General features: G+C 46.1%; 1 non-coding gene across 1 annotated transcript; it reads left to right on the forward strand.

The window, feature by feature from the left end:
* Positions 1-1,273: 1,273 nt before the first annotated feature.
* On the forward strand, positions 1,274-1,411 carry LOC114806836. Its single transcript, XR_003754894.1, has one exon. It is a non-coding gene; the product is annotated as a small nucleolar RNA SNORA7 (small nucleolar RNA).
* Positions 1,412-16,007: the final 14,596 nt, after the last annotated feature.

Raw genomic sequence — 16,007 nt, forward strand, 5'->3', positions numbered from 1 at the left:
CATAGTAAGCTTTTAATAAATGTCATTATTATTATTATTATATAGAGCACTGTACTAATCATTTGGGAGAGTTCAATAGAGGTCATAGACATGATCTCTGTCCATAACGAACTTAAAACATAATGACAATCCCTTAAGCTTGGTACAGTGCCCAGAATGTAATAGGGTCTCAATAAAGACTATTGATGAATTGATTGATTGATCCCGGAGGAGAGTTCAAGAAGACAGAAAAACAAAAAATTACAGAAACAATGAATGTCCAAATTCATAAATAGCTAAGTCAATCACTCTTATTTATTGAGAGCTTACTGTGTGCAGAACTCTTGGGAGAGTACAGTATACCAGTTGGTAGACACATTCCCTGCTCATGAGGAGCTTAAAATCTGGAGGAAATGTAGTAAATAAAAATATGTATTAGCTAAGAACCTCAAAGTGGGCCACTGGAATGATGCAAGCTGGGGAGGTGGTTAGTGGTTGTGAAATGCCTCCAAGAGGAAATGGGCTTTCAGAGGTTGTGAAGGTTGGGGGCATTGAGGCCTGGTAGATTTGAAGGGGGAGGGAAGAAAGGACAAGCATAGATGATAGGGGATGGAGACTGAAGAGTGAGGCCAGTGAGAAGACTTGGGGGGAATGAAAAGTATAAGCTTTAAGCTAGTTGTCATCGAGGAACATGTCTACCAACTCTGTTATATTGTACTCTCCCAACCACTTAGAACAGTGCTCTGTAAACAGTACGTGCTCACAAAATACCATTGGCTGATGGATTGATTGATTGGGGTTTGACATTGCCCCAAGGTGAACCGGGGAACCCACCATCTCAAGGTCAAATACTATCTCGTGACTGCCTTAGCCAGCAAAGCGGAACTAGGAAGTGCAGGGAGGGCACCACCTCCGCAACGAAAACCGCTAGATTGACAGCCCAGGACTGGGATACAAAAGGTTTCCTTCACCCCCGTGCCAATCAAATTAGGTATGGAGGAGCAGGGAGGGCAGAGATTGGATAAGCTGAGGCTGGAATCTTCATTGGCTTGGGGGCACAGGTAATATATACCTGTGGCCTCTGACTTCTGGGTGGTGTAACAAGACAAGCAGCAGCCGGCCACACGTCATCTCTGCCCAGAGCTAACTGTGAGTAACACATAAGTATATTCCTCCCAACAGGGAAGCTCTAACAGAAGGGAAGCTCTAATATCATTAAATAATCCTATTCCTCCTGAAAGGGAAGCTCAATTTGCTGCATCCAAAATAATTAAATAATTATATCCTTCCTAAACCCCTCTCAGGGTCACACCCGGAGAGTTTCCAGTACTCTACCAGTCTCGGCTACAGGAGGGCGAGTCAAGCAGAGGCCTACCCATTCCATTCCTAGCTTTGCCAGTAGCTAGTGAATGGAAGGCAATCTGCTACAAGTCAGAATTCACTTGTGCTGGGCAGCAGCAGCATGGGAGAAGAGTAGAAGGCGGAGACTCAAGTTTACTGTGAAGGAGGCGATGGTAAACCACTTCCGTATTTTTACTAAGAAAACTCTATGGATACACTACAAGGAACAATTGCAGATGGAGAGTGGGGCGTTCTGGGAGAGATGAGTCCGTGGTGTCGCTATGGGTCAGAAACAGCTCAACGGCATAAGACAAGAAGATCCTTCCCAAAAGGGAAGTTCAATTCACCTCCCGGAATAATTTTATATAAACTCAGCCTTTCTGATCCCCATCTCTCACTCTTGTTGGGCCGATTCCCTAACGAACCCGAGCACAGGAGACGGGTGACAGACATACAAAGAAAAGGTGGAGAGGGAAAGAGCTGAAAGAGGGTTTGAAGCCAGTGGTCAGGAGTGTCTGTTGGATGCATAGGAAAAGGAAGCCACTGGAGGGGGAATGGGCAGAGAGGAGCAGTCTGATTGGCAGTTTCTGAAGATGATCTGGGAAGCAGGTGGGCTAGACTAAGGAGAGGAGGTGCCGGAGACAGGAGTCTGTGAGGCATGACTCCAGCCAGATTGGGGAATCTCTGAGGCACTTGTGTGACATGTGATGTGACACACTTCCTACTGCATGGTTTAGTTTAAAATCCACCGCACTTCACTGGTATAACTTGCAGCAGCTGGGATCTTGTGTAATTGCTCGAAGTTGTTTTTTCTTTCATTTTTCAAAGTCAGCTTCTTCTCCCCTTTCCCTCCCCCTCCTCCCCAGCCCCCTGCTACATATATTTAAAATGCAATTCCAGGAGAAGGCATTCCAAGGAAAATTGTTTCCAAATGTGTCCCCCAGCCGAAGTCCCAGCCCAATTCTCGTTGGGTCACAGGTTTCTTCATGGTGTCTTGGGACTTCTGGAGGTGACAAAATAGCTGGAATGTCCAGAATTTACAATCCTGCTACCTTTGTGCAGCTGTGTCAGGTGGCTTACTGGTCATCTGTGGTCACGTTTCAAGTACCCGTGCTCCTTCACTGTCAGTTTTTGGCTGGAGGGTGCCCTGTCCCTCTTTGATAAGCCACAATCCTCCTCAACTTTTTCATTTGGTTTTGCCATAGGGTTCTTTTAGGTCCACGTGGACCCACCCCCCAAATCTGGGAGTCATACATCCCAGCTCTGACACTCTCCATCTTACAGGCCAGCCACATGTAGAAAAGTTAATCCATTATTTGCATCAGATCTTCATAAATCCAAGCTCTAACATTCTGAATTCTACAGGCTGGCATATGGGGAAAAGTTAATCCATCATTTGCATCAAGTTTTTATTAAATAATATTTATTAATAAGTTCTTACTAGTGTTCAACATTGTGTTAAGCACTGGGATAGATACAGGATAATCAGACCAGACACAGTCCCTGTCTCACAAGAGGCTTCCAAACTAAAAGGTGGGAAGAGCAAGTGTCTAATTGCCATTTTACAGATGAGCAAACTTAAATCCAATCAATCAATCAATTGTTTTTATTGAGCATTTTCTGGGTGCAGAGCACTCTCCTAAGAAGTTGGGAGAGAACAATGTAATAGAGTTGGTAGACAAGTCCCCTATTCACAAGGAGCTTGCAGTCAAAAGCGGGAGAAGAGAGGTTCGATAATGCAAAAGTGCTGAGATGATGGTTGGGAGGATGGAACCTGAGGAGAAGAAAAATGATGGGTTCCAACTACCCTCCAGGGATTTCAGAAGGGCTTTGAAGACCAGGAGGTTGAAGTCTGGAAGACTTGAAGGGGGAAAGAGTTCCAAGCAGGCGAAAGGACATGAACAAGGGGTTGGAGGTGTCAGAGTCAAGTTGAGTACAAGATGTGCTGCTCAGGTTGTCTGTCTTTCTGCTCTCATTTCCCCACTCCTTAAAAACCTCCACTGGTTGCCCGTTCCTCTCCACATCAAGAAGAAACTCCTCATCATCAATTTCAAGACTCTCCATCAGCTCTCTCTCCCTTCTGATTTTGTTGTCTTATGCCGTCGAGTTGTGTCTGACCCATAGCGACACCATGGACGCATCTCTCCCAGGATGCCCCCACCTCCACCTGCAATCATTCTGGTGGTGCATCCATGGAGTTTTCTTGGTAAAAATACAGAAGCAGTTTACCACTGCCTCTTTCCGCACAGTAAACCTGAGTCTCCGCCCTCGGCTCACTCCCGTGCTGCTGCTGCAGTCCATCACGGGTGAGTTTTGACTTTCATTCATTCAATAGTATTTATTGAGCGCTTACTATGTGCAGAGCACTGTACTAAGCGCTTGGGATGAACAAGTTGGCAACAGATAGAGACAGTCCCTGCCGTTTGACGGGCTTACAGTCTAATCGGGGGAGACGGACAGACAAGAACAATGGCAATAAAATGTAGCATTTGTCTTCTACTCACTAGCCACTGGCCAAGCTAGGAATAGAAATGTCTCTGCTTGACTCTCCCTACCATAGTAGAGACTGGTTGAGTACTGGAAACTCTCCAGGTGTGACCCCGAGAGGCACCTTTCTGATTATCCATTTTCTTTTCCCACTGCACCTCAGACCATACCCTTTATTCTTCTTAAGTCAATCTACTGTGACACCTAGTCCCCAACTCTTGCCTCTGGTCCTTTGCTGGTGCCCATCCTCCTGCTTGGAGTCCCCTTCCGGTCAGCCAGTCAGTCTATCATATTTATTGAGCACTTACTGTGTGCAAAGCACTATACTAAGAGCTCAAGGGAGTACAGTATGGCACTAAAAGGACACATTCCCTGCTCATAACATGCTTATAGGCTAGAGCTTACAGTCTCCCCTTCCAGTCCAAAACACCACAATTGTCCCCATCTCCAAAGGCCTTCTCTGTCATTCAGTAGTAATTATCAAGTTCCTATTGGGTATAGAACACTGTGTTAGGCATCCCTGCCCTCAAGGAGCTAACAAACTAATTTACCAACTCCTAAAATCACATCTCTCCCATGAGGTCTATCCTGATTTATTTTTCTTCTTCCCAGGTCATATCCCTCAAAGGATGCAGCAGACAGGAGTACAAATACATCAGAATGAAATTGCTGAATAAATAACTGCTATGTGACTGACTCCCAAATCTATCTCACTAGTCCCAAAAGAGAACGAGGAGTCAAATATACTGCTGAGATTTCAGGCTTTAAAAACAGGGAAGACTGTGGTGTTGCCAACGATGTTGGGAAAGTTAGAAGAAGGAGATGTTTTGGGAGGGAAGATGAGAAATTCAGTTTTAGACAAATGGAACTTTGTATCCCTTGTTAAATGTATAACCTCCTTGCGGGCAGGGAACATGTCACTTGTTTTTACCAAGCATTTAGTGCGGTGCCTTTTTCCCAGTGGGTGCTCAATAAATACTGTTATCTTTACCAATGAGCTTAAAAGTTCCAGCAGGGTGTGTGGGGAAATGTGAGATTTCAGATGAGGAGAGTGATCAGGTCTAACGAGATCGATTTGAGAATCATCTGCAGAGAAGTTATTTATTCAGTTGTTTCATTGTGCTGTATTTGTTCCACTTCCCGCTTTTCCTGTTCTTCCTCCTACTTCCTCCATTTGTAAATCACTTTCGTGAATCTGCCCCATTAGATGGTAAACTCCTTGAGGGCAGGGAATGTGTGATTTTCTTCTGTTGTACTTTCCCAACTGCTAATTAAATGGATCAGCGCTCAGTACCATCAATACCACTGAGAGATTGATTGTCAGGGAAAACTCCCATGAACCTCCAGTGACAGCAGCATTGAACACTTTCTGCAGCAGAGCTCAGGGACAGGAACAAAGGCTTCTAGTCACCAGCAAGAGTAATGGATGTTATCCAAGGCAACAAGCAGTTTGTGTCCATGAGCTTGACTTGACCCTGAAAATACAGTCCTCTAGACTGTAAGTTCTTGTCTGCTAATTCTTTTCTACTGTATTCTCCCAGGCGCATAGTGCCATGTTCTGCACATAGTAAGCACTCAATGAATAAGACTAATTGATTGATTGATAGAGTGGGAAGGCTGAGGGGACTTCCTAGGGAGAGAATGGGGAGACCAGGGTTTATTCTTCCCCCTACTATCTGACTTCTAGATCTCTGTAGCCCAAAGTGGTCAAAGGGAGGTGACGTCTGTCTCGGTTTTACCAGGGAGCCTCATTACAGTGGTATACTCTAGTCCGTAAAGTCCACTTCGGGACTGTACTCTCCTTGTGGGCAAGGATTAGGTCTACCTACTCTATTTTACTGTACTCTCCCAGTGTTTAATCCAATGCTCTGTGCAAGGCAAACACTCATAAAATATCATTGATTGATTGATTGATTGAATGTCCAATCTTTCTAAGAAGCCCCCTCTAGGGAAAGCTAAACTGGGGACTGGTGTCTGACAGAAAGCCCCCGACTGCCTGGCTGGGATTGGTTGGCTTGCCCAGAATGGGTTGCCTCCCCTGCCTCTTTTCCTCTCCCTCCCGGAAAACGTGGCAGCATTCCCCATCCACTCCTCCGGTCCTGGGGCCCTGCACCCCTGTGGTGGAGAGAAGAGCTCCCAAAGCTGCTCTTCCCTCTCAGTTCCCCTGTGGTAAGAACTGAAGCCCCACAGGGAGGAGATTGCGGGAGGATGCTTGGGTCAACTGAAGAGAGGTTGGAATCCTCTGGTACACCATGGGGAGAAATGGGGAGCAGGAAAACAAAAGGGAGAGAGAATAGGGAGGGAGGGGAGAGGGGAATCGATCAGTTGATCAACTGTATTGCACTTACTGGGTGCACAGCACTGTACTAAACAATTGGGAGAGTACAATATAACATAGTTTGTAGACCCATTCCCTGCCCACATTGAGCTTACAGACTAGAATAAAGGGAGGAAATGCAAGAGGAAAAGCGAGGGAAAGGGAAGGGAAGGGGAAAGAAGGGGAAGAGGAAGGGAAAGGGGAAAATAAAATGGCAAGAAAAGAGGGAAAGGGGAGGAGAAAGGGAAAATGGAAGGAAACGAGGGAAGAGAGGAAAGAGGGAAAGGGAAGCAGAAAAGAGGAAAGAGAAGAGAGAAGGGGATAAGGGACCAAAAAAGGAAAATGAAAGGAGAAGGAGAAGAGGGAAAAGAAAGGGGAAAAGCAAAATGGGAGGGGCAGATGAAGGGGAAGAGGGAAAGGAAGGGAAAAGAGAAAAGAGAGAGAGAAGAGGAATTGTGCCCACACCTCACCATGTTAGGGAATCTATGCTGTTGAGGCAGATTTTGAGCCCCAACCCTCGGCCAGTGGAGTGAGTTAATGGCTAGTGGATCTGACCCTCCAACTCAGATGATTCCCTGAGGTCCCGGGATGGGGTGACTTCTGGGCTCTGAACCCGCTGGCTCCTGGGGTCGCCTCTCCTGACCTGGGACAGCAAGCACAACCATGTGTTTTAGCCATCCCAGTTTCTGTGGAAACTCCCCTATGAAGGTCCCCGCAGGTTCCATTTTAGTGTCTTTTTTTCCCCAGTTCGTCAGAGTCTGCCCTTTTCCTGGGCCGATATGGGCCGGGTGGCCCTGAGCTGTTCCCTAAAAGGTCCCCTGGATTCCACTGGTGGAGTCTTCCTCTCTTCCTATTCACCGTCTGCTAGGACGATGCAGCTGCCCCTGCCGCCTCCAGCAACAACCTCAACCAGGAGCCCCATTTCTGGTCAACCACATGTGCTAGGCCTCTCCCTCCTCCCCAGCTCCCCCCTTTCTCCCACCACCTTCTGCCTGTTCCTCCCCCCCGCCCCCCACTGCCAGCAACCCCTGCCTAATGCACATTTTCCAGCAACCGAATTAAACACCTGACTTAACGACGTGGGCCACCTGTCCTCCTTGAAGGCAACCGCTCGGGACCATGTTTCCCTCTGTGCGTTCCCTTCTGGCCCAGCTGGGGGAGCCCCAGCTCCCACCTCCAGTCCACAGGGGCCGCCGTCCGTCCCCAACTCTCTGGATTCACTGGGGACACAGACTCCTTCCTGAAGGGACTGAGGCACCTTTTCTATCACTGGGTTGGCCACCCTTAGCTCCGGTCCCCCCAGGGCTGGCAGTTTGAATGTTTACCCTCACTTTTTTACTGTCTCCAATGCTGTCACTTCTTCACATCAGTCAGTCAGTTAATCCATGGTATTTATTGAACATTTGCTATGTGTAGAGTACTCTACTAAGCACTTGAAAGAGTAAAATACAACAGAATTAGCAGACATGTTCCCTCCCCATAGGGAGCTCCCCTGAGACCATATCTCACATTTTTCTGCTGGGGTCTGTGGACCCAGATCCCAGCCCTGAGGAAAGAAACCTTACTTTCAGAAGACAGGATTGGATTTTAACTCTTGGGGGGAGTGGAAAGAAACTTCGCTAGAGTTTCTTTCTTCTCATTCATTCAATCATATTTATTGAGCGCTTACTGTGTGCAGAGCACTGTACTAAGCACTTTTTTTGGAATGTACAATATGGCAACAGAGACAATCTTTGTGCAATAACAGTCTCATAGTCTAAACTGAGGAGACAGACAGCAAAGCAAAAGAGAACAAAACAAAACAAAACAAATAGTCTGGCATTGATATCATTGTGATAAATAGAATCATGGATATAGACACATCATTAACAAAATAAATCGAGTAATATATAATATATACAAATATGCACAGTGCTGTGGGGAGGGGAAGGAGGAATAGGGAGGGGAGAAGGAGCAGAGGGAAAGGGAGGGCTCAGCCTGGGAAGGCCTCCTGGAGAAGGCTCCCAATCTAGGAGCTAAAGAAAGTAGATATCTTCTCCCCATTTTACAGATGAGGAAAAGGAGACTGTAAGCTCCCTATAGGCAGGGAACATGACTACCAACTGGTTATACTGTCCCTCTCAAATGCTTAGTACAGTGCTTTGCACACAGTAGGTGTTCAATAAATGCCACTGCTAGATTGAAAGTGAGGCCCAGAAATGTGACATTATTTGCCCAAGGCCACCTGGCAGATCAGTGGCAGTCAATCAATTGGTGGTGTCTATTAAGCATTTGATGTGTGCAGAGTACTAGGTGCTTGGGAAAATACAAGGTTGTAGGTAGATATCGTCCCTGCTCATTTTGGAGCTGAGCTGGGACAAGAACTCACCTCTCTAGACTCCTGGCCCCATGCCCTTTTCTCTAGCCACACTGCCTTCCTACTTCTGGCCACCAGCCCCAGAGGGCACAGAGCGGGAAGCCACTATCATGAACAGGAGGCCACTGAGTGTCCTCAGCCACCACTGGGCCTGGCTCCCAACTGCTGACCCATTCATTCAGTCTTATTTATCAGTGCTGTACTATGTGTAGAGCACTGTACTAAGTGCTTGGGAAAATGTGATAACCCAATAACAAAAATAATGATCATTATTATTGTATTTATAAGTACTTGCTAAGTGCTTGCTATGTGCCACACACTATTTTAAATGCTGGGGTATATACTAGTTAATCAGGCTGGACAGAGTCCCTGCCCCACATAGGGCTCACACTCTCAACCCCCATTATAAAGAACAGATAACCGAGGCACAGAGAAGTTAAGTGACTTGCCCAGATCGAACAGCAGACAAGTGGCACAGCAGGGATAAGCCACAGGGCCTAGTAGCAAGAGCACGGGTTGGGGAGTCAGAGGTCGTGGGTTCTAATCTGGCTCCACCACTCATCTGCTGTGTAACCTTGGGCAAGTCTTTTCACTTCTCTGGGCCTGAGTTACCTCATCTGTAAAATGGGGATTAAGAATGTGAGCCTCATGTGGGATGGGGACTGTGTCCAACTCAATTACCTTGTATCTAACCCAGGAGTTAGAACAGTACTTGGCACATAGTAAGTACTTAACAAATACCATAATTATTATTATTCTGACTCCCTGGCCCTTGCTCTATCCAAAACAGATGCATTCCCTGCCCACAACAAGCTTACGGTCTAGATCCAAAACACCAGGCCCCACTGGGCCACCCCACACTATCGCCTTCATTGTTTGGTAAACCAGAGAGGGAAGTGATACCTCTCGAGGGACTTTAGCTTGTTTCTTCCTTGATTTCTCCTCCTCACTCATCCTTCCCACTCCCACAAAGGATGCCGCTATTCAGAGCAGCTCAGGGGTTGGAGAGAGTGCCTCTCCCAATCAATCAATCAATCAATCAATCAGTCAATCATATTTATTGAACACTATTCTGTGCAGAGCACTGTAGCAAATGCTGGGAGAGGACAATAGAGTGAGTAGACACGATCTCTGCCCTAAGGGGGATTACATACGTTCTAGCAGTGTCTCTACTGCTGAATTGTACTTTCCAAGCACTTAATATAGTGCTCTGCACACAATAAGAGCTCAATAAATACGATTGAATGAATGAATGAATGAATGAATGAATGAATGAATGAATGAATGAATGAAGGAGAGACAGACATTAAAGTAAACTGCGGGTAGGGAGGAGACAACTGAATAATAATAATAATTATTATTATGGTATTTGTTAAGCATTTACTATGTGCAAAGCACTGTTCTAAGCACTGGGGGGATACAAGGTGATCAGGTTGTCCCATGTGGGCCTCACAGTCTTAATCCCATTTTACAGATGAGGGAACTGAGGCATAGAGAAGTTAAGCCACTTGCCCAAAGTATCGCAACTGACAAGTGGTGGAGATAGGATTAGAACCCATGACCTCTGACTCCCAAGCCCGGGCTCTTTCCACTGAGCCACGCTGCTTCTCGGAATGCATGAGGCTGGCAGGGGTGGGGTCATGCTAGCGTAATGGAGGGGTCATCCATCCATCAATCAGTCAATGGCATTTATTGAGTGCTTATTTTTTGCAGAGCACTGTACTAAGTACTTGATATGCAGAGATGGTCATTCTCAGTAACTTGGGAAGAATGGCCTTTCTGGGACCAAGTCACTCACCCCTCCAACATCTTAATAGATAACAAGGTTCTTCTGAGTTCTTCTGATCCCCATCCCCTCAGATCACTTCAGGCAGCCATTAGAATTCCAAAAAGGCCGATATAAAAGTCTCTAGGAAAGTCTCTAGTATCCTCAAGGTGAACTTGCCAGGGTAGAAAGGACCACCGTATTAGAAACTCCTCCAGGGTCTCTCTATGCCGAATGGGACACGAGACCCCAGAAGCTCATCGTTGACGTAGAAAACAATCTGTAGGATGTTACTTTTCAATGGGGCCTTTGATATTAAAGTAGGTCACAGGAAAGAGAACAAAAGGATATTTTTGCATGAAAAGCATCGTACGTTTCTATTGGGAGGAAAATCACCGTTAATTAACCAGTAAGGGTCATGTGACTGCCTCAGCAGCCATTTGGGTCATTTATCTCCCAAGGAGGGGAAACAGCCTCATGGCTTGAAGGGAGGCTGGTCGGTGCTATATCGGGAGCAGGAAGCGCAAAAAAAACCCAAAACACTAAGAAGTCGCTTTCATCATTCGGTTCTGGAGATAGAGTGACATCAAAAGAGATCCAGGGGGAGGGAAACAAAGAAGCAGGGCCATCACTATGATTTCCTTTAAGAGAGACTCAAATATGATCTGGCTGGGATGCAGGGAAAGAAGAACGGGGCAGGAGGTGAAGTTGTGTTGGTCTGAATGACCCTGGAGTTGGAAGAGGGGGGTGGGCGAGGGTGGATCTCAAGGAGAAGGTGGCTAAGTAGGACACCTAAACTTGACCCCATACTCCCAGGTAGGGAAGTGAAAAGATAGTCTTGGTAAGAGAAAGAGAAGCGCTTTTTAGGAGAAGCAGTGTGGCCCCTTGAAAAAAGGACAGGAAAGAGATTAAGGGACCTGGCTTCTAGAAGCCTGTTTCTCTTAATTAGGAGATAAATTACTCAAGTGGCCATCGAGGCAATCACATGTCCCACAATCAATCAATCAATCAATAGAATTTATGCAGCCCTTACTAGTATATCAGTGCTCTGCCACTTGTCTGCTGTGTGACCTTGGACAAGCCACCTAACTTCTCTGGGCCTCAGTTACCTCATCTATAAAATGGGGATTTAAGACTGTGAGCCCCATGTGGGACAACCTAGTTACCTTGTATCTACCCCAATGCTTAGAACAGTGCTTTGGCACAGAGAAAATGTTTAACAAATACAATAATAATAATAATAATTTGCAAAGCACTGCACTTAGCACTTGGACGAGTACAGTGCAACAGTTAATTAACCATGATTTCTCTCCCAGTAGAAACCTATGATGTTTTTCATGCATCTCTGCCACTTTCTTGTTGTTTGGTCTTGGGCAACAAACTTCATTTTCCTGTGCCTCAATTCTCTCACCTAAAAAATGGGGATTAAAGGTCTATATGCCCCATTTTTTAGTGGCATTTGTTAAGCACTTACTAGATGCCAGGCACTGTACTAAATGCTGGGGTAGATACCAGCTAAACTGATTGTCCCACATAGGGTTCACGGACTTAATCCCCATTTTACAGATGCGGTAACTGAGGCACAGAGAAGTGAAGTGACTTGTCCAAGATCACACAGCAGACAAGTGGAGGAGTTGGGATTAGACCCAGGTAGTCTGACTCCCAGGGCCACACTCTAGCCACTGGGTAACACTGCCGCTCCTTCCCCTTTAGACTGTGATCTCCATGTGGGTCATGGACTATATCTGCCCTCACTGTATCTTCTCCAGTGCATGATACCTGGTAAGCACTTAACAAATATCACCATTATTGTTTTTATTTTTGGAAGAGAAAGGCACCAATTTAAAAGGACGATGTTAAAATTGAGAACTTCCAGATTATCTGAAGGACTACTGGTATAAGAGTAGAAAATCCTGGGTGATGTTTTTTTCCCAGAAGGAAAGCTCTACTAGTGTGACAAGACAGGCTCTAGGTCAGAGAGGGGAGATTCATCAGAAATCATTCACATGATGGACCGACCTCTGACCTGCCAAAGCCACCTAGCTAATGAAGAAGTATACATGATTTGGGGGATGTGTGTTGAGTCAGAGGACCTAGTTCTAATACCAGGTCTGCCACTTGTCTACTCTCTGACCTCAGGCAAATCATTTCACTTCACTGTGCCTCAGTTACCTCATTTGTAAAATAGGGATTAAATCCTCTTCCCTCCAAGTTAAACTGAGCCTCTTGTGGGTCAGGGGCCGGGTTCAACCTGATTACCTTGTATCTACCCCAGCCCTTAGTATGGTGCCTGGCATATAGCAAGTGCTTAACAAGCACCAAGTCCAAGGCCACGGAACAGTGGTGGTATCTCGTCTATGTCGCTGCCCACCTTTGCCCATGTCCTGCCTCTGGACTGGAATGCCCTTCCTCCTCAAATCCAACAGACAATTCTCTGCTCCATTCAAATCCCTATTAAAGGGATATCTCCTCCAAGAGGCCTTCTCTGACTAAGCCCTCTTTTCCTTTTCTCCCACTCCCTCCTGCGACACCCTGACTTGCTGTCTTCATTCATCCCCTCTCCCAGCTCCACAGCACTTATGTACATTTCTGTAATTTATTTATTTATATTAATGTCTGTCTCCCCCTAGACTATAAGCTCATTGTGGGCAGGGAATGTATCTGTTTATTGTTATATTGTACTCTCCCAAGTGCTTAGGACAGTGCTCTGCACACAGTAAATACTCAATAAATATGATTGAATGAATGATTTCAATAAATGGAAGTCCCACACTGAGCCTGCCGCTCAGCCCCAGGGGAGGCCTGGGAGGGCAAACACCTCTTATCTCACTTGCCTGGATGTGTGTGTGTGTGGTGAGGGTCTCTTTCAGGAAGTAGAGTGCTGCTGCTGGTGGCTGATTTTAGGTGGGGGGGCTACCCTCTCGGGGTTCCCTTCAGGAGAATGCCTGCCGGCAGCCCCACCCTAAGAAAGGAAAACCACAGAGGGTTGGAAAATAGGCACCCAAATTTTCTTCAGAATCAAGCTCATTATGGGAAGGGGACATAACTGCTAATTCTGTTGTATAGCATTCTCCCAAATGCTTAGTACAGTGCTCTATACACACTAAGTGCTCTATAAATACCACTGATTGATTGACTGCTAGCTAAGGGATGGCAAGAGGTGCCTGTGCTGTCTCAGCCTCAGCCACCTACCTTCTGGAGTCGGGGGCGGGAAGTGGGGATGCCACGTTTGGGCAGGATCAGAGGCCCCAGCAGGGCCCAGATCATTTCAGTTCCCTCTGAACTAATAATAATAATAATTGTGATATTTGTTAAACTCTTACTATGTGTCAAGCATTGTACTAAGAGCTGGGGTGGATTCAAGCAAATGGGGTTGGACACAGTCCTTGTCCCATGTGGGGCTCAGAATCTCAATCTCCATTTCACCGATGAGGTAACTGAGGCCCAGAGAAGTAAAGTGACTCACCCAAGGTCACACAGCAGATATGTGGTAAAGTTAGGATTAGAACCTATGACCTTCTGTCTCCCTGGCCTATGCTCTATCCACTAGGCCATGCTGCTTCTCTAGGTGGGTCTTTTTTGGGAATCGGAGAAATAAATGCACCGCTTTCTCTACGTCCCCATCTATTGCCCCACCAATCAATCAATCAATGATACTTACTGATGAAGAGGCCAGAAACAGGTTGGCCCTTAGACTCTCTGGCAGCAGAGTTTGACCCCATTCATCTGCTCTCCCAGATTAGTGGGGAGGGGGCATTGTAGGCTGGTCTCCCAAACTCCAGAAGTGAGACCAGAACCTGCATCCATGCTAAATTCCGAAGACAGAGTGAGATAGCCAAGCTGGGATGCTGCCATGATTTCTTGGGTCAAGAATGAATCCCTCAAACCTCATACAGGGCCAGAGGACAGGTACTCAATCTGATTCACCCTTCCAGAGTCAAAGCTATAAAACTGGTCCTAGCATGACTTCTGGCCAATAGCTTGGGCTCCGTGTTTCTCCCAGTAAACTGATTCCCTTTCTAAGAATTTGCTTGATGGACAGCTAATTATCCTTCAAAATCATGAACCCATCCTTGGGGAATGTGAATTTTAAAGATGATGCCTTAGTTTATTCAGTCCATGTCATCACACCACCACCATCTTCATCATCATCACCACCACCACCTCCACCACATTCATCAACATCATCGCCTCATTTTACAGATGAGGTAACTGAGGCACAGAGAAGTAAAGTGACTTGCCCAAGGTTACACAGAGGTAAATGGTGGAGCCAAGATTAACTTTTCTTTGTCTCAGTTTTCCCATCTGTTAAACAGGGATTAAGACTGTGAGCTCCACATGGGAGATGGACTGTGTTCAACTTGGTTAACTTGTATCTATCCCCGTACTTAGAACAATGCCTGGCACACACTAAGACCTTAACAAAGACCATTAAAAGATAAAAAATCTCAGGAAGCAATCATATTCTCCCCCAAAACTTCTGCCTGAGCCCCGTGGGTGAAGAGGTCAAGGTTCAGTCTTCACAGACAGATGGTCTCATAGACAGATGATCTTGCCAGTAGATGGAAACTTGAGGGTTTAAGATCCAGGCCGTTATGAAGCTTTATTTAGACCTCTGAGGACACTCCCTCTGTCTCCCTCATCCGGGAAGGAACCAGCACATTCTCTGAGAAATGAGAGGAGGCAGCCTCTTCCCTTTGACCCTGGCCCACTGCTTTGGTGTCTGGAGATGAACTTAATGAAGACTTCCTGTCCTTCCAACACTCAAAATAGCTCATCCATTGTTTTCCCCCATGAGATGAGGGAGGGGAGAGGACGCGGAAGGGCTCTATTGAGATCTTACAGAAGTTGATGTGAAAGTGTAGAAACAACAGGGTTAATTATTTCACTTCCAATGGTAAAGCAATGGCCTCCAAGGAAGCTTTCCCATAAAGACACTAGGCCATTGCTAACTAACTCTTATGATTAGTCTTTCTCCCTAGTGATCCTTCAGCCGAGACCTCCGTTACTTCTTTTTTAATATTTGTTAAACACTGTGCTAAATGCGGAGGTAGATCAAGAAGAGTAATAACTGTGAAATTTGTTAGGTGCTTACTATGGGCCAAACACTGTACTAAGCCTTGGGGTAGATACAAGATAATCAGATCCCCCATGGGGCTCACAGGTTAAGTAGGAGGGAAAATGGTATCGAATCCCCATTTTGCAGATGAGGGAACTGAGGCACAGAGAGGTTAAGTGACTCGCCCACAGTCACACAGCAGACAAATGGTGGAACCAGGTTTAGAAATCAGGTCCTCTAACTCTCAGGCCCATATTCTTTCCAGTAGGCCATCAGACTGGGGACAGTCCCTGTATCTCATGGGCACCCAAATATCTTATGTCCATTTGAAAGATGAAGAAACTGAAGCTCGGAGAGATTTAAGTGTCTTACCCAAGATCATCCAGCAGGCCTGAGGCAGAGCGGGGCTAGATTCCAGGTCTTCTGATTCCAGATAACATGCTCTTCCCATTAGATCACACTGCCTAAGCTAACTGTGCTTGGGGAATGTGTCTGTTTATTGTTATATTGTACTCTTCCAAGTGCTTAGTACAGTGCTTTGCACACAGTAAGCACTCAATAAATACAAATGAATGAATCTCTCATCAGGCTACCAACACTGACATGGTGCCTGTCCACACAAATTTTGTGATGAGGAGAAGGCATGAGAGATTCATGGGTTGTAGTAGTGGGTACCTCAAACAGGCAGGGCAGAAGCAGGGAG

Source organism: Ornithorhynchus anatinus, chromosome X1, assembly GCF_004115215.2.
Source record: "Ornithorhynchus anatinus isolate Pmale09 chromosome X1, mOrnAna1.pri.v4, whole genome shotgun sequence".
Classification (NCBI taxonomy): Eukaryota; Metazoa; Chordata; class Mammalia; order Monotremata; family Ornithorhynchidae; genus Ornithorhynchus; species Ornithorhynchus anatinus.